This window comes from Callithrix jacchus, chromosome 3 (assembly GCF_049354715.1).
Source record: "Callithrix jacchus isolate 240 chromosome 3, calJac240_pri, whole genome shotgun sequence".
NCBI lineage: Eukaryota > Metazoa > Chordata > Mammalia > Primates > Cebidae > Callithrix > Callithrix jacchus.
Window position 1 is genome coordinate 60,026,658 of NC_133504.1, and position 17,473 is coordinate 60,044,130.

A 17,473-nucleotide genomic window follows, 5' to 3' on the forward strand; every position below is an offset into this window, starting at 1 on the left:
GGTTGCTGGTTTTTTTTATCATATATTCCAAAATTACTTTTCATGGATGTTGTATATAGATGTATTTCCCCCAGCAGTACATAAATGTGTATTTCCCAACAATCTCACCAACAGATTATATTGCTAATCTGTTAATATGTCCTTTAAAGGGAATTGTTTTTTTGCATCTAGAGTTGAAAATGAATCCTCCTATTAGACAAAATATATTCAAGTCATTGTCTATTCAATAACTTTGAATAATATTTTTGTCTTTAGAAGCTCAGTGGGTATATGACTTTCAACAGTAATATTGACTTTTGAAAAAGGCTAATCTAATCATTTGGTCATCTTCCAGTAAAACCTCTCTGGGAGAAGCGATAGCTTTTGAAGATATATAGCACAGTAGTTTAGTTGATGTTAGAAAGCCTAACATTTAAGAAAACTTTTAGGAATAGAGCCTATGCTGTAGCATTGATTCTGCATGAAATCCACATCAGTGCTACTCTCTAATTTCCTAGAGTGGAAACCTTCAGACGAACTCCTAGTTACCTCCATTTATAGAGATAATTAGGGAATAGCCTTCTCCCACAAGTGAGTATGAATGAGAGTCTACAGAGTTGTATTAGTAGTAATTTTTAGAAATTATCTTTGGGATTTACTGGTGCCCTCATCACTATAAGGTATGCGAGTTAATCTTTACTCATCCGTGTCATGGCCTATTCCTCTGGGAATCATCTCAGAACAACAGAGTCACTGCAGGGTTAAAGAGTGTGGATGACAGCAGTTAACCACCACAATGCACCTGTCAGATGTCCAGCTGGCTCACATATCATTGAACATAAGGCTGATTGGCTCTCTGCCCAGATATTATAGTGTATCCTGAATGGTGCCATATTGACAATTATGGATATGCAAAATTGTTCACACATTTAAGGTTAAGAGCAACTTATTTTGAGCTCATATCTTTAAGCAATTTATTTGATGGCACATGGGGTCATTCTGAAGTCTAGTCCCTAGAGGCAAGAATTGCTGTGGCAACTAACTTGTTCTAAATTGCTGTTGCTGTTCAAATAGTTTAAAAAGTAATTATCCTTCTAGATTTCAATCACAGTTTTGAATAATTATTCAGGGAAAATTGGGAAATAATGTAAATTAGCATCTAAGCTATAAAGAATAAATTTATTGATTAGAGCTGGGGGAAACAATGACGGATGATTTCTGCTGAAAACAACAGTGTCTATTTGATAATGATGTGTTGTAAAACAATATAACAGCATGAAATTAATAATGAATGTATCCTCCTGTAAATCTTGTAAGTAGATTCCCAAAGAAATAATTATCTGTTTTCTGATTTCACATTGAAAATAAACTACCATAATGCGCTATTGTGAACTGTTATATTTTTACAGTCATTCTAGACAGAGTCTTTATGTATTCATGATAAAGACTCATGCCTTTGAACAGTGTTTTGTAGTTCTCATTGCAGAGATTTTTTACCTCTTTCATTAGTCTGTATTCCAAGGTATTTTATTCTTTTTATACCTATTGTGGATGGGATTGCATTTTTGATTGGCTCTCAGCTTGCATTGTTGGTGTGTAGGAATGCTACTGAGTTTTGTACATTGATTCTGTATCCTGAAATTTTGCTAAAGAAGTGCCTCAAGTCAAGAAGGTACTGGACAGAGACTAGAGAGTTTTTCAGTTGTAGGTAGAATCATGTTGTCTGCAAACAGGGATAGTTTGAGTTATTCTCTTCCCATTTTCATGATTTTTATTTCTTTCTCTTGCCTGATTGCTCTGGCTGGCAAGGGAGAGAGAAGCCATCCTTGTCCTGTTCCAGTTTTTGAGGGGAATGCTTCCAGATTTTGCCCATTTGGTATGATGTTTGCTGTGGGTTTGTCATAGATGACTCTTACTATCTTGAAGTATGTTCTTTCATTGTCATGTTTGCTAAGAGTTTCTAACATGCAAGGGTGTCGAATTTTATTGAAAGACTTCTCTGCATCTATTGAGATAATTGTGTGGAATTTGTTTTTATTTCTGTTTATGTGATGAACCACGTTTATTGATTTTCATATGTTGAACCAATCCTGCATCCCAGGAATAGGAGCCTATATGGTGGATTACTTTTTGATGTGCTCCTGGTTTCAATTTGCTAGCTTTTTGTTGAAGATTATTGCATCAATGTTCACGAAGGATATTGGTCTAAAGTTTGTTGTTGTTGTTGTTATGACTCTGCCAAGTCTTGGTGTCAGCATAGTGCTGGCCTTATTGAATGAGTTGGGGAGGAGTTTGTCTTCCATTTTTTGAAAGAGTTTCAGCAATGATACCGGCCCTTCTTTATATATCAGGTAGAATCCAGCTGTGAATCCCTCCAGTCCTAGGCTTTTTTTGGTTGAACAAGCTTCTTACTACTGATTTAATTTTGGAACTCATTGGTCTGTTTAGGGCTTCAATTTTTTTCTGGCTGTATGCTTCAGGAATTTATGCATCTCTTCTAGATTTTCTAGCTTGTATGCACAGAAGTGTTTATAGTAGTCTCTGAGGTTTCTTTTTTCTTTCTTTTCCTTTCTTGTATTTTTGTGGGATGGGTGGTAATGTCCCCTTTTTCATTTTTGATTGTGTTCATTTGGACCTTCTCTTTTTTTTCATTCTTAGAATTGACACAAACAAATGGAAAAAATGTTCCATACACATGGATAGGAAGAATCAATATTGTTAAATGACCATACTGCTCAAAGCAATTTAGAAATATAATGCTATTCCTAAAAACTATCAATGACATTCTTTACAGAATTAGAAAAACTATTTTAAAATTAATATGGGCCAGTAGCAGTGACTCATGTCTGAAATCCAAACACTTTGGAAGGCTGAGGAGGGAGGATCACTTGAGCCCAGGAGTTCGAGAGCAGCCTGGGTAACATAATGAAAGCCTGTTTCTATGAAAAATCAAAAAAATTATCCCGGCATGTTGATGTGCACCTCTAATCCTAGCTACTCATGAGGATAAGGTGGAAAGATCACTTTGAGTCTGGAAGGTTGAGGCTGCACTGGGCCATGACTGTGCCACTGCTCTCCAGCCTGGGCGACAGAGTGAGACTCTTCACCTCCAACCACCACCACCAAAAAAACCCCCCACAAACTAACGTGGAACCAAAAAAGAGTCAGAATGGCCAAAGCAAATATAAGTAAAAAGAAAAAACCTGGAGGCATTATGTTACCTTACTTCAAACTCTAGTCAAGTCTACAGTAACCAAAAAAGCATGGCACTAGAACAAAAACATACACATAAATCAATAAAACAGAATAGATAGCTCAGGAATAATGCTGCACACCTACAACCATCTGATAACCATTTGATCTTCAACAAAGTAAACAAAAGCAAGCAATGGTGAAAGGACATCCTGTTCAATAAATGATGCTGGCAAAACTGCCTAGTCATATGAAGAAGATTTAATCTGGAACTCTGGCTTATATCATATATAAAAACTAATTCAAGATTGATTAAAGACATAATTTTAAAACCTAGAACTATTAAAACCCTGATAAAGAACCTAGGAAAAAAACATATTGTACTATTCAGGACATAGGCCCCGGCAAACACTTCAGGACAGAGAAGCAAAAAGCAATTGCAACAAAGACAAAAATTGACAAATGGGACCTAATTAAATTAAAGAGCTTCTGCACAGCAAAAGAAACTATCAATAAACAGTTGGCCAGCAGCATGGGGGGAAATATTTGCTGGCTATGCATCCCATAAATGTCTAACATTCAAAATCTGTAAGGAACTTAAATTAACAAACATAAAACAAACAGCCCCATTAAAAAGTGGGCAATGGGCCGGGCGTGGTGGCTCACGCCTGTAGGCTCACGCCTGTAATCCCAGCACTTTGAGAGGCCGAGGCTGGTGGAACACGAGGTTAAGAGATCGAGACCATCCTGGTCAACTTGGTGAAACCCCGTCTCTACTAAAAATACAGAAAATTATCTGGGCACGGTGGTACGTGCCTGTAATCCCAGCGACTCAGGAGGCTGAGGCAGGAGAATTGCCTGAACCCAGGAGGTGGAGGTTGCGGTGAGCGGAGATCGTGCCATTGCACTCCAGCCTGGGTACCAAGAGCGAAACTCCGTCTCAAAAAAAAAAAAAAAAAAGTGGGCAATGAACATGAAGAGACACATTTCAAAAGAAGAAATACATGTGATCAACAGGCATATAAAAAAGTGCTCAACATCACTAATCATTAGAGAAATGAAAATCAAAACCACAATAAAATATCATCTAACACAAGTTAGAATAGCTATTACTAAAAAGCAAAAAATAACTCATGCTGGCAAGGTTGCAGAGAAAACGGGAGGCTTATACACTGCTGGTGGGAGTGTAAATTAGTTTAACCTTTGTGGAAAGCAATACAGTAACTTCTTTAAAAAACAGAATTACCATTTGACCCAGCAATCCCATTACTGGGGATATACCCAAGGGAATAGAAATCATTTTACCATAAAGACACCTACATATGTATGTTCACCACATCATTATTCAAATAGCAAAGACATGGAATCAACCTAAATGCTTCTCAATAGTAGACTGAATTTAAGAAATGTGGTACATATACATCATGAAATACTATGCAGCCATAAAAATAATGAGATCATGTTCTTTGCAGCAGCATGGATGGAGCTGGAGGTCATCATCCCTCAAACTAACAGGGAAACAGAAAATCAAATACTGCATGTTCCCACTTATAGTTGAGAACTAAACATTGAAAACACATGGACATAAAGAAGAGACCAGCAATCACTGGTGTATGCTTGAGGCCGGATTGCGGGAGGAAGGAGAGAATTTTAAAAATGACCTAAGCAGTATTAATTAATGCTTATTACCTGGGTGACAAAATAATCTGTACACCAAACCCCAGTAACATGCAATTTACCTATATAACAAACTTGCATATGTATTGCTGAATCCAAAAATAAAAGTTTAAAAGTGATAATAAGATAAATGCTACCTACTGTCAAAAAAGAAAAAGAAAAAGAAAAAAAAAACTCAGTCTCATCCACCTAAAGCTTATGCAATCATTTTTTTTTTTCTAACAGAACAATTTTCTGCTACATCATCCCTTGTGTCAGAAACTTCTTGTATTTGAGGACATACTAAGAATAGATTTATTGAGTGAATAAATCATTTTTGGAAAGAAATTCCAGATATTACATAGGTTTTACTTAAATGAGTAAAGGTGATATTTATTCTTTTCTATATAACACAAGCAAATACAGTTTCCACCATTACTCAGATAAAATTCTTGATGAATTAATCGTTGAAATTCTTCTTCACTTTTCCAGGTCAGTTGCTAACTTGAGTAATATTATGTTGATTAAAAACTTGATGTCTTAAATAAATTTTTATGAAATTGTCAAATGCCTTTTATTATCTTTTTGAATATCTTTTCATTATTCAAAGAGCTTTTGTCATTTTTCTATAAGCAACAATGAACTCATAATAACCAAAATGACTCATATTATTTTGTTTTAACTTACGTCACTTCTTACAATAGTATCTTAGCCTAAAAGATTACTTCAGTTGATTCAGAGTTCTCACAAATTTTATTAATGTTCTATTACTATTTTTAATTATAGGTGAATTTTCCAATATTTGTTTTATCTCCACTTCATTATGTGGTATTTATACTTCTTGTTCATTTTCTTTTAGTTGTGAAGATGCTACCTGCTACGGACTTAAAATGAATCCTTGATTATTTACCAAGTCTTTAACTCCACTAAACACTTTTTAAAAGCACAGGGAAACTCCAAAATAAAGACATTTTCAAATAATTTACAAAATGAAGGCCATTATTATCACTATAGATTAATCTGTCTCTAAATGCTTCTATTTCTTTTCTTCTCAGTCTTGTAGAACCACATTTAGCTAAAGTTTACCTTGAACATGGGGTACTCAATGTAAGTGTACTTATTCCCTTGTTGCTATTTGAATGTTAATTTATTTCTCACTACCAGAATTTTTTTCCTCTGATTCTTATTTTTTTTAATATTTTTAAAACAAATTTCTTGAAAATTTTATTTCTCTAAAACCAAACTTTCTAGTTAATTGTCCTCCATTAAAATTTATTTCACATTACTTCTTATCAACATGTAGAAAGTTTTAAGCCAGCCTTACTAAGTTTGTATTGCTTATAAGAGTTTTTAAATTTTTTAATGACTATATTGTGTATCTTGAACCAAACTGCATATTTCTGTATTTTCTATTCCATGTCTTTATTACAAATGGATTCAACATACTGATTAACTGTGTAATTATTCATAAATATGATTGATAGAGTTGAAGTTGTTAATTTTGTATGTACCACAGAAAAAATATTGAGAAATGATATGGAAAACAATACATTTGAGTGTATTCATACATTATCTTTTCTCTCTTGGACTATAAAAATACGTATGAGACACTGATGAAAGAAATTCTCAATATGATAAAGTGAAAGCATATCCCCCAATTCTTCACCCCAACTTCAATCCCCATCCTTATCATTGCCTCAGTTTTGAGCTATTGTATTTCTCCACTTTTTGACTTTTGGACTATGGCCCAGGGCATGAGGCACTAGTGACAGTGTGGTGATGTCTTGACCAAAAGAGGTCTCATGTGTTTCTACTCTCTGTGTGTTTTTCTCTTGCGGTGAGAAAAATCCTGGCTAGTCTATTGGTCCAATGTGGATTTGCTTTATGATAAATAAATGGACAAACTTGGTTTTGTCCTGGCTTTTCCATGTATCATGTCACCCAGAAGTTGCTAGACTAATAGAACATTGGCATGAACTCCTAATGTACACCTAAGCCATCGGCTTGGTGATTAAATCTTGAAGAATTTCAAGACTCTTTGAGCCTATGGCTATCACACGGTACTGTGTTACGTTTGTAAGGTAGAATGCAGGTGTCTCAGAACCAGGAAGTCAAAGAAGTTCCCATTTAGATAATTTCTGCTTCTGATTTTTATAACTATGTTCCTAGAGGTCCAGGCTTTCATGGAGGAGCAAGTCTATTAATGGACAGAATAAACATCCCACTAAAACAAAAGCTAAGACTGTCACCTGATCACCTGCGTTCTTCGTTTCAGCAGTCCAGCAGACCAAGAAAGGGGTCACTATGATTAAGACTTATTAGTCCTGATTAATCATGAAGAAATAGTTGTTACCATCTGATGGAGGCAGTAAAGTATGCCTAGGAGTTGAGAGAGTCACTTCGAAGCCATTTATTGTTTCTATATCCATAATGGTGATTGGACAATTGAGCCAACCAGACCTAGAAATGGCCTGGTAGTGAGAGATTCAGACCTCTTTAAGAATACAGAGTTGGCCGGGTGCGGTGGCTCAAGCCTGTAATCCCAGCACATTGGGAGGCCGAGGCGGGTGGATCATGAGGTCAAGAGATCGAGACCATCCTGGTCAACATGGTGAAACCCCGTCTCTACTAAAAATACAAAAAAATTAGCTGGGCATGGTGGCGCGTGCCTGTAATCCCATCTACTCAGGAGGCTGAAGCAAGAGAATTGCCTGAACCCAGGAGGCAGAGGTTGCGGTGAGCCGAGATCGTGTCATTGCACTCCAGCCTGGGTAACAAGAGTGAAACTCCGTCTCAAAAAAAAAAAAAAAAAAAAAAAAAAAAGAATACAGAGTTAGGTTACTTCACATTGCAAGCAACAAAAATCAGCAAATATTCTTGTCAGGCACGAAGAACATTAGGATGTTAAGCAGAACAGGAAAATAATGAATATTAATTATTGTCTCAGGATTAAACACTGCAGCATGGATTTAGTTTGGCACACTAATTCTCGTTTTAAGTCCTTTCTTCAGACGTTATCACTGCACACCACCTTTAAGAAGCAGCAGCAATGCCTATAATCCCAGCACTTTGGGAGGCCGAAGCAGGTGGATCATGAGGTCAAGAGATGGAGACCATCCTGGTCAACATGGTGAAACCCCGTCTCTACTAAAAATACAAAAATTTTCTGGGCATGGTGGCACATGCCTGTAATCCCAGCTACTCAGGAGGCTGAGGCAGGAGAATTGGTTGAACCCAGGAGGCGGAGGTTGCGGTGAGCCGAGATCACGCCATGGCACTCCAGCCTGGGTAACAAGAGCAAAGCTCCGTCTCAAAAAAAAAAAAAAAAAAAGCTACAACTGGGAATGGATTTAATATGGTGCATGAGTGGATCTGATCTGGGACCAAGTCCGCAGATAATTCATTGTGTTCACCCTCATCTGCTTTCTCTCCCTGATATCTATGCAAGTACCCCAGAACTCCAAATGCAGAATCTGCATCTCTGCCTAAGGGCTTCTGCTTTCAGACAAGCTCTGCCCGTGGGCGCAGCAGGCTGAAAGTGTCAACTGATTCATGTTCTCTCAGGAGGGATCCTCAGCCAATGATGGAAAGCACAAAAATACCTCAGATTTCTTGCCCCTCCGTGGTATTTCCATGAGGCATTTATACTACACTGGTTTTCAGAGTTCCCCAGCATAATCAATGTCAGGTTTTTCACATATTCAATGTACTTGAATATGTGCCTTTAATTAGCTGCCTTCCATCTCGTTTTACTCCCCCATTCCCTAATGTCTCCAGAGATTACCTACCCACTAAATTATTGTGCTCAAACCTCACCTCAAACCAAGATACAAATCTAAAACACATATTTTCAATCTCTCCCATGGAAACATATAACTTGATATTTTTATCCTATAATCTGCTATCAGTATTTTGTATGTTATTTTAACATCATATGCGTGCATAATTTCATAATTATATCCTCTCAAGAACTGTAAGATATGCCCTAGTACTTACTAGCCAGTAAAGAAACCAACTCTAAATTACAAACGTAACTACATAATGCAGTGCAATAACGGAAGAAATAGATATACAAATAAGTTTCTCTGATTCTTGATTCAGATTCTCTCATTTTTTTTTCATTTTTGCCAATTCCTATGTTAATAAAAAAGCTTGATACTTACTTGCATATTCACTTTGAACTCTTAAGAGACAGCACGTGGCCAGGCGCTGTGGTGCATGCCTGTAATCTCAGTACTGTGGGGTGCCGAGGCTAGTGGATCACTAGGTCAGGATTTCGAGACCATCCTGGCTTAACGCAGTGAAACCCTGTCTCCACTAAAAACACAAAAAATTAGCCAGGCGTGGTTGTATGCGCTTGTAGTCCCAGCTACTTGGGAAGCTGAGGCAGGATGATCGCTTGATCCTGGGAGGTGGAGGTTGCAGTGAGTCGAGGTTGCGCCATTGCATTCCAGCCTGAAAGAGTGAGACTCCATCTCAAAAAAAAAAAAAAAAAAAAAAAAAGACAGCATGTGCTATATGTATTATAAATAGTTCTAATCAAGCAAAACTGTTCTGAAGAGAGAAGAAATTGTAGTTTTATTTTTGAAAATGAAATCATTCCTGTATTTAAAGAGGTATAGATTGGGATTTACATATAACATTAGTGCATAAAATATAAAATGAATAAGATTTTTAAAGTCTTCAAATTAGTATCTTGAACAAAGTCTTCAATAGAAAGAGAATAACAAAGATAAATAATAATCATGTCTTACCCTTAAAAAGATCATTGTAAAGTAGGAGGTATTTTCACCCAGTGTTTTGAGGCTCACAATGTCAATTGAAGTGAACATTACCATGGCCATCTTCTATAATGAGGCATTCAGACTCCGAATTGTCAAGTGGGTTATTCATTACTAAGGTATTTAGAAAGCGCTAAGGTCAAAACTACCAATTAAATTATAAGTAAATTAAAACACATTGTTATCAACCAACAGGATGTATAAATAAAGCATGAATTAGAGGAATCCTAATGCTTTATATATAACATCTACCTCTGTAACCACTCTTATTCCTTAATTAGAAATTATACCGAAGAAATTAGATAAAAAAGCTTTGCATAGAAAAAAAAAAACTTGTTTGATGCATTGGGTAGTATTTATATTATCCAATTAATTATAATTATAATACCCAATTTTCTATATTTAATCCCAAACTACATGGGATTAAATATAAAAAATTGGGTATTAATATATATTCTCATTTTTAGTTCCCAAAAAGAATAAAAAATGACTTTCATATCAGTTCGGATGAGTGAAACTTACCTGGAAAAGAGAAACTACTAACTTATTCAACTGAGGACTGTCAATTCTACTATTTACAAGTAAACAATTAATTATGTAACCTAACAATCTACATGATGCACTATAATTAATGTTCAAATTTATTTCTGATTGAATCGACTAACTTCATCACTTCCTGAAAAGCCAATTCAATTTATGCAAAAAGTTAAATATTTTATCCATACCCAATTTAATTTTTAAAGTCATAAGTGATAGATAACTTTCAAATGATAAAGTATTAAGTAAAGCAGAGCAAAAATTGTTATATACGGTATGACATCATAGATTTTTGTAAAGATAACTATCTCATACTTTTTTTAAATGTCTGAAATAAAATAATGTTCATGAAGTACATGGTCAAAGTTATAAAGTAAATTAAAATAAAAATGTTTAAACATTTTTAACTAGTGTTTTATGAAATGAATTACATTTATTTCAATCATAAAAATAAAAATCTTAAAAGCTATACATATAACTATTTAATTCAGTTTATTGGTATTTTAAAGGGTAGCTATTTCACTTCGCTGTTGAAGGTAAAAATATTAACTTCAGAAAATAGATTACTTACCTGTTTGTCAAGGTGCATTTAATTGATACGTCAATTTCAGCTTAAAAATTCAACAAGAAAATATTATATCATCCCATTTTTTCAATTAACAGAAGGACAATTGTATAAATAATTCCTCTACTTTGAGACTTTGTTAAATTCACAGAAATTTTTTTTTCTTTTTTTTTTTATTGCATTTTAGGTTTTGGGGTACATGTGCAGAGCATGCAATACAGTTGCATAGGTACACACATGGCAGTGTGTTTTGTTTGGTTTCTCCCCTTCACCCACATTTGGTATTTCTCCCCTGGCAATCCCTCCCCACCTCCCCCTCCCACTGGCCCTCCCCTTTCCCCCCTATAGACCCCAGAGTTTAGTACTCCCCTCTCTGTGTCCATGTGTTCTCATTTTTCATCACCCGCCTATGAGTGAGAATATACGGTGTTTCATTTTCTGTTCTTGTGTCAGTTTGCTGAGAATGATGTTCTCCAGATTCATCCATGTCCCTATAAACGACACGAACTCATCATTTCTGATTGCTGCATAATATTCCATGGTGTATATGTGCCACATTTTCCCAATCCAGTCTATCATCGATGGGCATTTGGGTTGATTCCAGGTCTTTGCTATTGTAAACAGTGCTGCAATGAACATTCCTGTGCATGTGTCCTTGTAGTAGAACGATTTATAGTCCTTTGGATATATACCCAGTAATGGGATTGCTGGGTCAAATGGGATTTCTATTTCTAAGGCCTTGAGGAATCGCCACACCGTCTTCCACATTGGTTGGACTAATTTACACTCCCACCAACAGTGTAAAAGTGTTCATTTTTCTCCACATCCTCTCCAGCATCTGTTGTCTTCAGATTTTTTAATGATCGCCATTCTAACTGGCGTGAGATGGTATCTCAATGTGGTTTTGATTTGTATCTCTCTGATGACCAGTGACGATGAGCATTTTTTCATATGATTGTTGGCCTCATATATGTCTTCTTTCGTAAAGTGTCTGTTCATATCCTTTGACCACTTTTGAATGGGCTTGTTTGTTTTTTTCCTGTAAATCTGTTTGAGTTCTTTGTAAATTCTGGATATCAGCCCTTTGTCAGATGGGTAAACTGCAAAAATGTTTTCCCATTCTGTTGGTTGCCGATTCACACTAGAGACTGTTTCTTTTGCTGTGCAGAAGCTGTGGAGTTTCATTAGGTCCCATTTGTCTATTTTGGCTTTTGTTGCCAGTGCTTTTGGTGTTTTGTTCATGAAGTCCTTGCCTACTCCTATGTCCTGGATGGTTTTGCCTAGATTCCCTTCTAGGGTTTTTATGGTGCCGGGTCTTATGTTTAAGTCTTTAATCCATCTGGAGTCAATTTTGGTGTAAGGTGTCAGGAAGGGGTTCAGTTTCTGCTTTCTACACATGGCTAGCCAGTTTTCCCAACACCATTTGTTGAACAGGGAATCCTTTCCCCATTGCTTGTTTTTGTCAGGTTTATCACAGAAATTTTTAAGTCAAGAGAATTTTACAAATATGCATCTTAAATTAAAATGCCATTTTGTATAATTTAAGTATTTTGTTGTAAAATATATTTTTAATAAGTGCATTATTCTTTCACACTTGTATTTCTACAGCTGAATAGGTGACATTGTACCTATGCATTGTTCCTAAGTACGTTTCTATAACCCTATATTTGTGTATTTATATCACATATAGACTTGAAATTAAAATAATTGGCACTTATCCTGAATGCAGCTGTTTCTAATAATGAGTACAAAATTTTAAAAGTTAGAGAGTAGTAGCTGAATATAATGTTTGAATTAAACATCAGGTAGCTGTTGAATGGTTTCTACAAACTTCATTTTGTTTTGATAAAGCATGAACTTTGAAGTCAAAAATAAGTTTGAATTTTATTCTTGCTGCTAGCTCAGTAACCAATTTAATTTGGGGCCAGCTTCTTAGAAGTCATTTAGGCTCAGTCTTTTTTTTTTTTTGGAATGTAAAACATTGGGGCATCTAAGTCATAGGAATTTTTAAATAATAAAATTATATAAATTATGTGAAGTAAGACTAACAGTATTGAGCTTAAGAAAATGTTTATTCTAGCTTTAAATTAGCAGGAATTAGAAGGATATTAATATTAATAATTTATTTGACTTTTACACATTTCGCATATTCTTCTCTCTTAAAACTTTCCTACAAAAGAAAATTTAAACATTGTGAAGAAGATGGACATAAGAAATAAGAACTATTGAGTAAGTATTATAACAGAACTACAAGAAAATCAATTGAAACAGAACAAACCACAAGAAGTTCTCACAGAAGTGGGTGAGGTTAAAATTACATGGCTTAATTAATTGATAGAATCCTAAGTGTAATAAAATTACTGAAGTTAAAAGTTGGCTTCATAGAAAAAAAATCATGACTGTTTTTAGAGTCAAGAAACAGAACAGTTGGAAACTTTGCATTGTAATTTAAATCCACAAGAGAAATAACTCATTGATTAATACCAAGAAACACTTGCTTGTCCAGAATGACTTAAGTGTGTTCATTTGCTTGGCACCATGACTAACCCAAAATCAAGAGTGACAGCAGGCCAATAGGGAGAAACAAGACAACAGTAGCATGTGCCTGCATAGAACGGAAGCTGCAAACCAGAATGCAAACTGGTAAGAAGAATAAACTAGGCGGACAAAGTGCCAAAGTCTAACTGTGAACCAGTGTGAAAGTAAGAAGTCCTTAAGGACTAGAGAAATAGGGAGAGGTTCATATTCTCTTTCAGGCTTTTCCTTCAGGAAATACAAAGGGAGTCCACAGGGAAGATTTATGGGAAGAAAATTCTTCAAATCCACTGATTGCTTTTAAGATTTTTTTATATCACCTGTGGATCTGGCAGGGGGGAAAGAACAGTGGTCATTGTAAAAAAAATCACCCAGACCCATTTTCTCTATCTCTCTGATGTTACAAAAGCCTTAAGCTACATGGGGAAGGGAATCAAAACTATAGGCTGAGGGCACTGGTGAAGTTCAGTACAGGTGAGGAATAAAACACAAAATGAGGAGAAAGGGGAGTTCTTCCACTGAGGAAGATCCAGGAATATGTGCTAGGTCCAGCATTATACCTAGAGAAGGGAGAGGGACATGTGTGACGACCATAAAATCGGGATAGCCATGTACAATGCTGGCCTAAGACTGAAACTTTGTTGTAATATCAGAGAACTCAACCCCATTCCTGCAAGCCTTGACTAAAAATTCAGAATGTAATACACCTGGGGCTGGGAGAACTGCGAGAGATAGCTCATGTCTGGGGCATAGGACAAAGGAAATACCAAACATCTGGAGACAAAAACAAAAAATGTTAAGCTTTAGATTAACTGAAGTTCAAAATACTAACAACATCTTTGTAACTACATCTATACTGGATGTGGAATTATAGATTGATATTGTTTTAATACTTGTACTTTAAATATATTATTCTATGGTCTTTTAATTGTTTCCAGTGGGAAATCTATTGTCACTTTTACTCCTCTATATAACACACCTTTTCTTTTTTGATTGCTTCTAAGATTTTTTTAATCACTAGATTTAAACCATTTGATTATGACATAGTGTTTCTTCTGTGTTTTGTGTGCTTGAGTTTTGTTTAGCATTTTTTTTACTTTAAACATACAATAAAATTTGAAAATTTGTGACCAACAGTTCTTTATTTTCCTATTCCCTTTCCCCTCTCTTTCATGAATTCTAGTTACTTCTGTATAAAGCTACTTGAAGTTCAACTGTACTTCACCAATGATCTGTTATTTATTTATTTCTGTTTCCTGGCTGTGTTTCGTTTTAAATAGGTTTTATTGCTAGCTCTTCAAAGTCACTAAACATTTCACCTGTAATGTCTAATCTGTTAATCTCATTCACTTTAATTATTAACACACACACATCATAACTTTCTCCCTAGAAGTTTATATAGGTCTTTATTACGTATTCCATCTTCAGTTAACTTTTTGAACATAATTTAGTTCTAATAATTCCCTTAGTGTCTTTGTCAGAAAATGCTAACATATTCATCTGATCTTGGAACATATCAATTGTCATTTCTATTACTTTGGGCATATATTTTCTACTTGTTTTTGAGAGATTGGTAGTATTTTATTCAATGGTAGGAATTATAAATTCTACCTTGTTGCATGCTGGATATTTTGCATTTACAAAAATATTCGAGAACTATTTTCTGGGGCACAAGTTTAATCCTTTTGCATCTTCTAACATTTGTTGAGCAGGTCCAAAGTGGTGCTCAGATTTGCACTAGTTATTTCCTCACTAGGGAGGCAAGATGGCCTATGTACTCTGCACATTGCTCTTGGAATCATGAGGATTTTTCAATTTTATCAGTGAGAACAGAGTAACTATGACCAGTTCTGTGTATGTGTATCTGGCACTGTAAATTTTTCTGTTGTTATTTCTTTTGACAGAAGTTGGTTTGTTTGTGAGCATGGGCAGCTGAATACTCTAAGGCGACCTTTACAGATCTCTTAGTTGTCTCTCTTAAAAATATCTACTCTCTAATTATTTGCCCGGAAATCTCTAACTTCCTTGTTCTCTGTAGACTCTCAGCTCCACCTCAACTCAGGAAGTTGGGCAAGATTTATCCTAGTGTATTAGTCCATTTTCACACTGCTATAAAGATACTACCCAAGATTGCCTAATTCATAAATAAAAGAGGTTTAATTGACTCACAGTTCCACATGCCTGGGGAGGCTTCAGGAAATTTCCAGTCATGGCAGAAAGGTGAAGGAGAAGCATCTTCTTCACAAAGCATCAGGAGATGCTTTTTTAAAACAATCAGATCTTGCATGAACTCCTTCACTACCATTCAAACAATATGGGGGAAACTACACTCCTGATCCAATTACTTCCCACCAGGTCTCTCCATTGACACAAGGAGATTACAATTCAAGAATGAGACTTGGGTGGGAACACAGAGCCAAACCGTAGCATCTAGTTTGCTTTTGCTGTGCAGCAGATTCAAAATTCTCTCCAATAGAATAAACTGGGTTAATCGGTAGAGATTACCTTATTTGTTTTTTATTTCTCAGGAATCATTGTTCCTTGTTTTATGTCCAGCATCTTGCAAAACAATGTCTTATATATTTTGTTCTTTTTTCCAATGTTCAGGTGAAAAACTTAAGTTCAGCGTCTGTTAATCCATCTTGGTCAGAAGCAGACATCTCCCTTATTATTATTGAATAAAATGGTTAGCCCAGTGTGATGGTTAATTTTATGTGTCAATTTGACTGGGGCACAGGGTACCCAGATACTTGATTAAACATTCTGCCTGGTTGTGTTTTGAGGTTGTTTTAAGATTTTCTTAGGATCTACATTGATAAGCTAGGCTATTTAAAGAATTAGCTTTCTCCAATGTGCATGGGCATCCTCCTGTCTGTTGAGGGCCTTAATAGAATAAAAACGTAATGGACAGGAGAATTTACTCTCTGCCTGACTGATTGATCTGGGAAATAGGTCTTCTCTTGCCCTTGAACTGAAACTTAGAACTATTAGTGTTACTGGTTCTCAGGCCTTTAGATTGACACCATTGGAATGGAAATACAATACAATGAGACCAACAGGGACACACAATTGGCTATCCTGGGTTCCAGCTCGCTGACAGAAGATTGTGGCCCTTCTCAGCTACCATAATTTATGGACCAATTTCTTATATTTATAATATAGGAAATATTTATGGAAATATTTATGATAAATACTATCTCTCTCTCTTCCCCCAGCACACACATATACACAAACATAAATATGTATTTACACTATGTAAGTTATATCATTTCGTCTGTTATATCTCCTATGCTTTGGTTCTCTGGAGAACCCGGACTTGTACACTCACTACACCTGTAAGAATCCACAGAGCACAAATTACAATGTAAAATAAAAGAACAACATAAAAAAATTGTGCAAAACCCTAGGCTATTGTGAGAAAGAATCTTTCTGTGACTCTATCTGCAGAGTCCACTCTATAATCCTAGGACTTGTACCATAAAATAAATATTGACACAAACCATGCCATAAGCTATGATTATGGTCTGGTACTTTCTTTGTGTACCTGTCTTTGGCCTCCTTATGATTGAACTAGGGTAACTTATTTATTTCCCCCATTGCTCTCACCTAAGTAACACAAATGTGACTAAATCCCTAATTTTGATTGATGAACCTCAAAACTTGACTCCCCAGAGTCCTAAAGCTAGCATGTCAAAGATTTTCCAGTATTACATTGGAACAATAAAATTAGTCCTGTAAAAGATGACCTAAATATACCAATTAGTGGTCCCAGTTAATAAATTATTTTGCATTTCTGGAATCTCGTTATTTTTGTGTAATTTTTCTATGCTCTTGCTATGCTACACTTAAGTAGTCAGGTCTAATTTCAAGAGTAGGCTCTCTACATTTGCCGTGTTTGAATCTATTAATGCTCCTATTTCTTACCATATTTTAAATTGATATTTATTAAGGACAGTCACTTTTTATAATTAATTAGTCATATATATATGAATATGTATGTGTTTTTGTATATTCAGTTACTCAAACATTTAAATAAGATTCCAAAATGTATTATTTGCATAAGAAAACTTGAATGAAACAATTACTGTCTCTATGTAGTCATGTAAGTTTACACCAAAAACTGAAGATCTCTTCAGATTTATTAATACTGTTTAGCAGACTTGCTTAACTAAACCATATAAGTTACATTTGTTAAAATAAAATACCCAGTTGTTTTTATTCCTAGTGT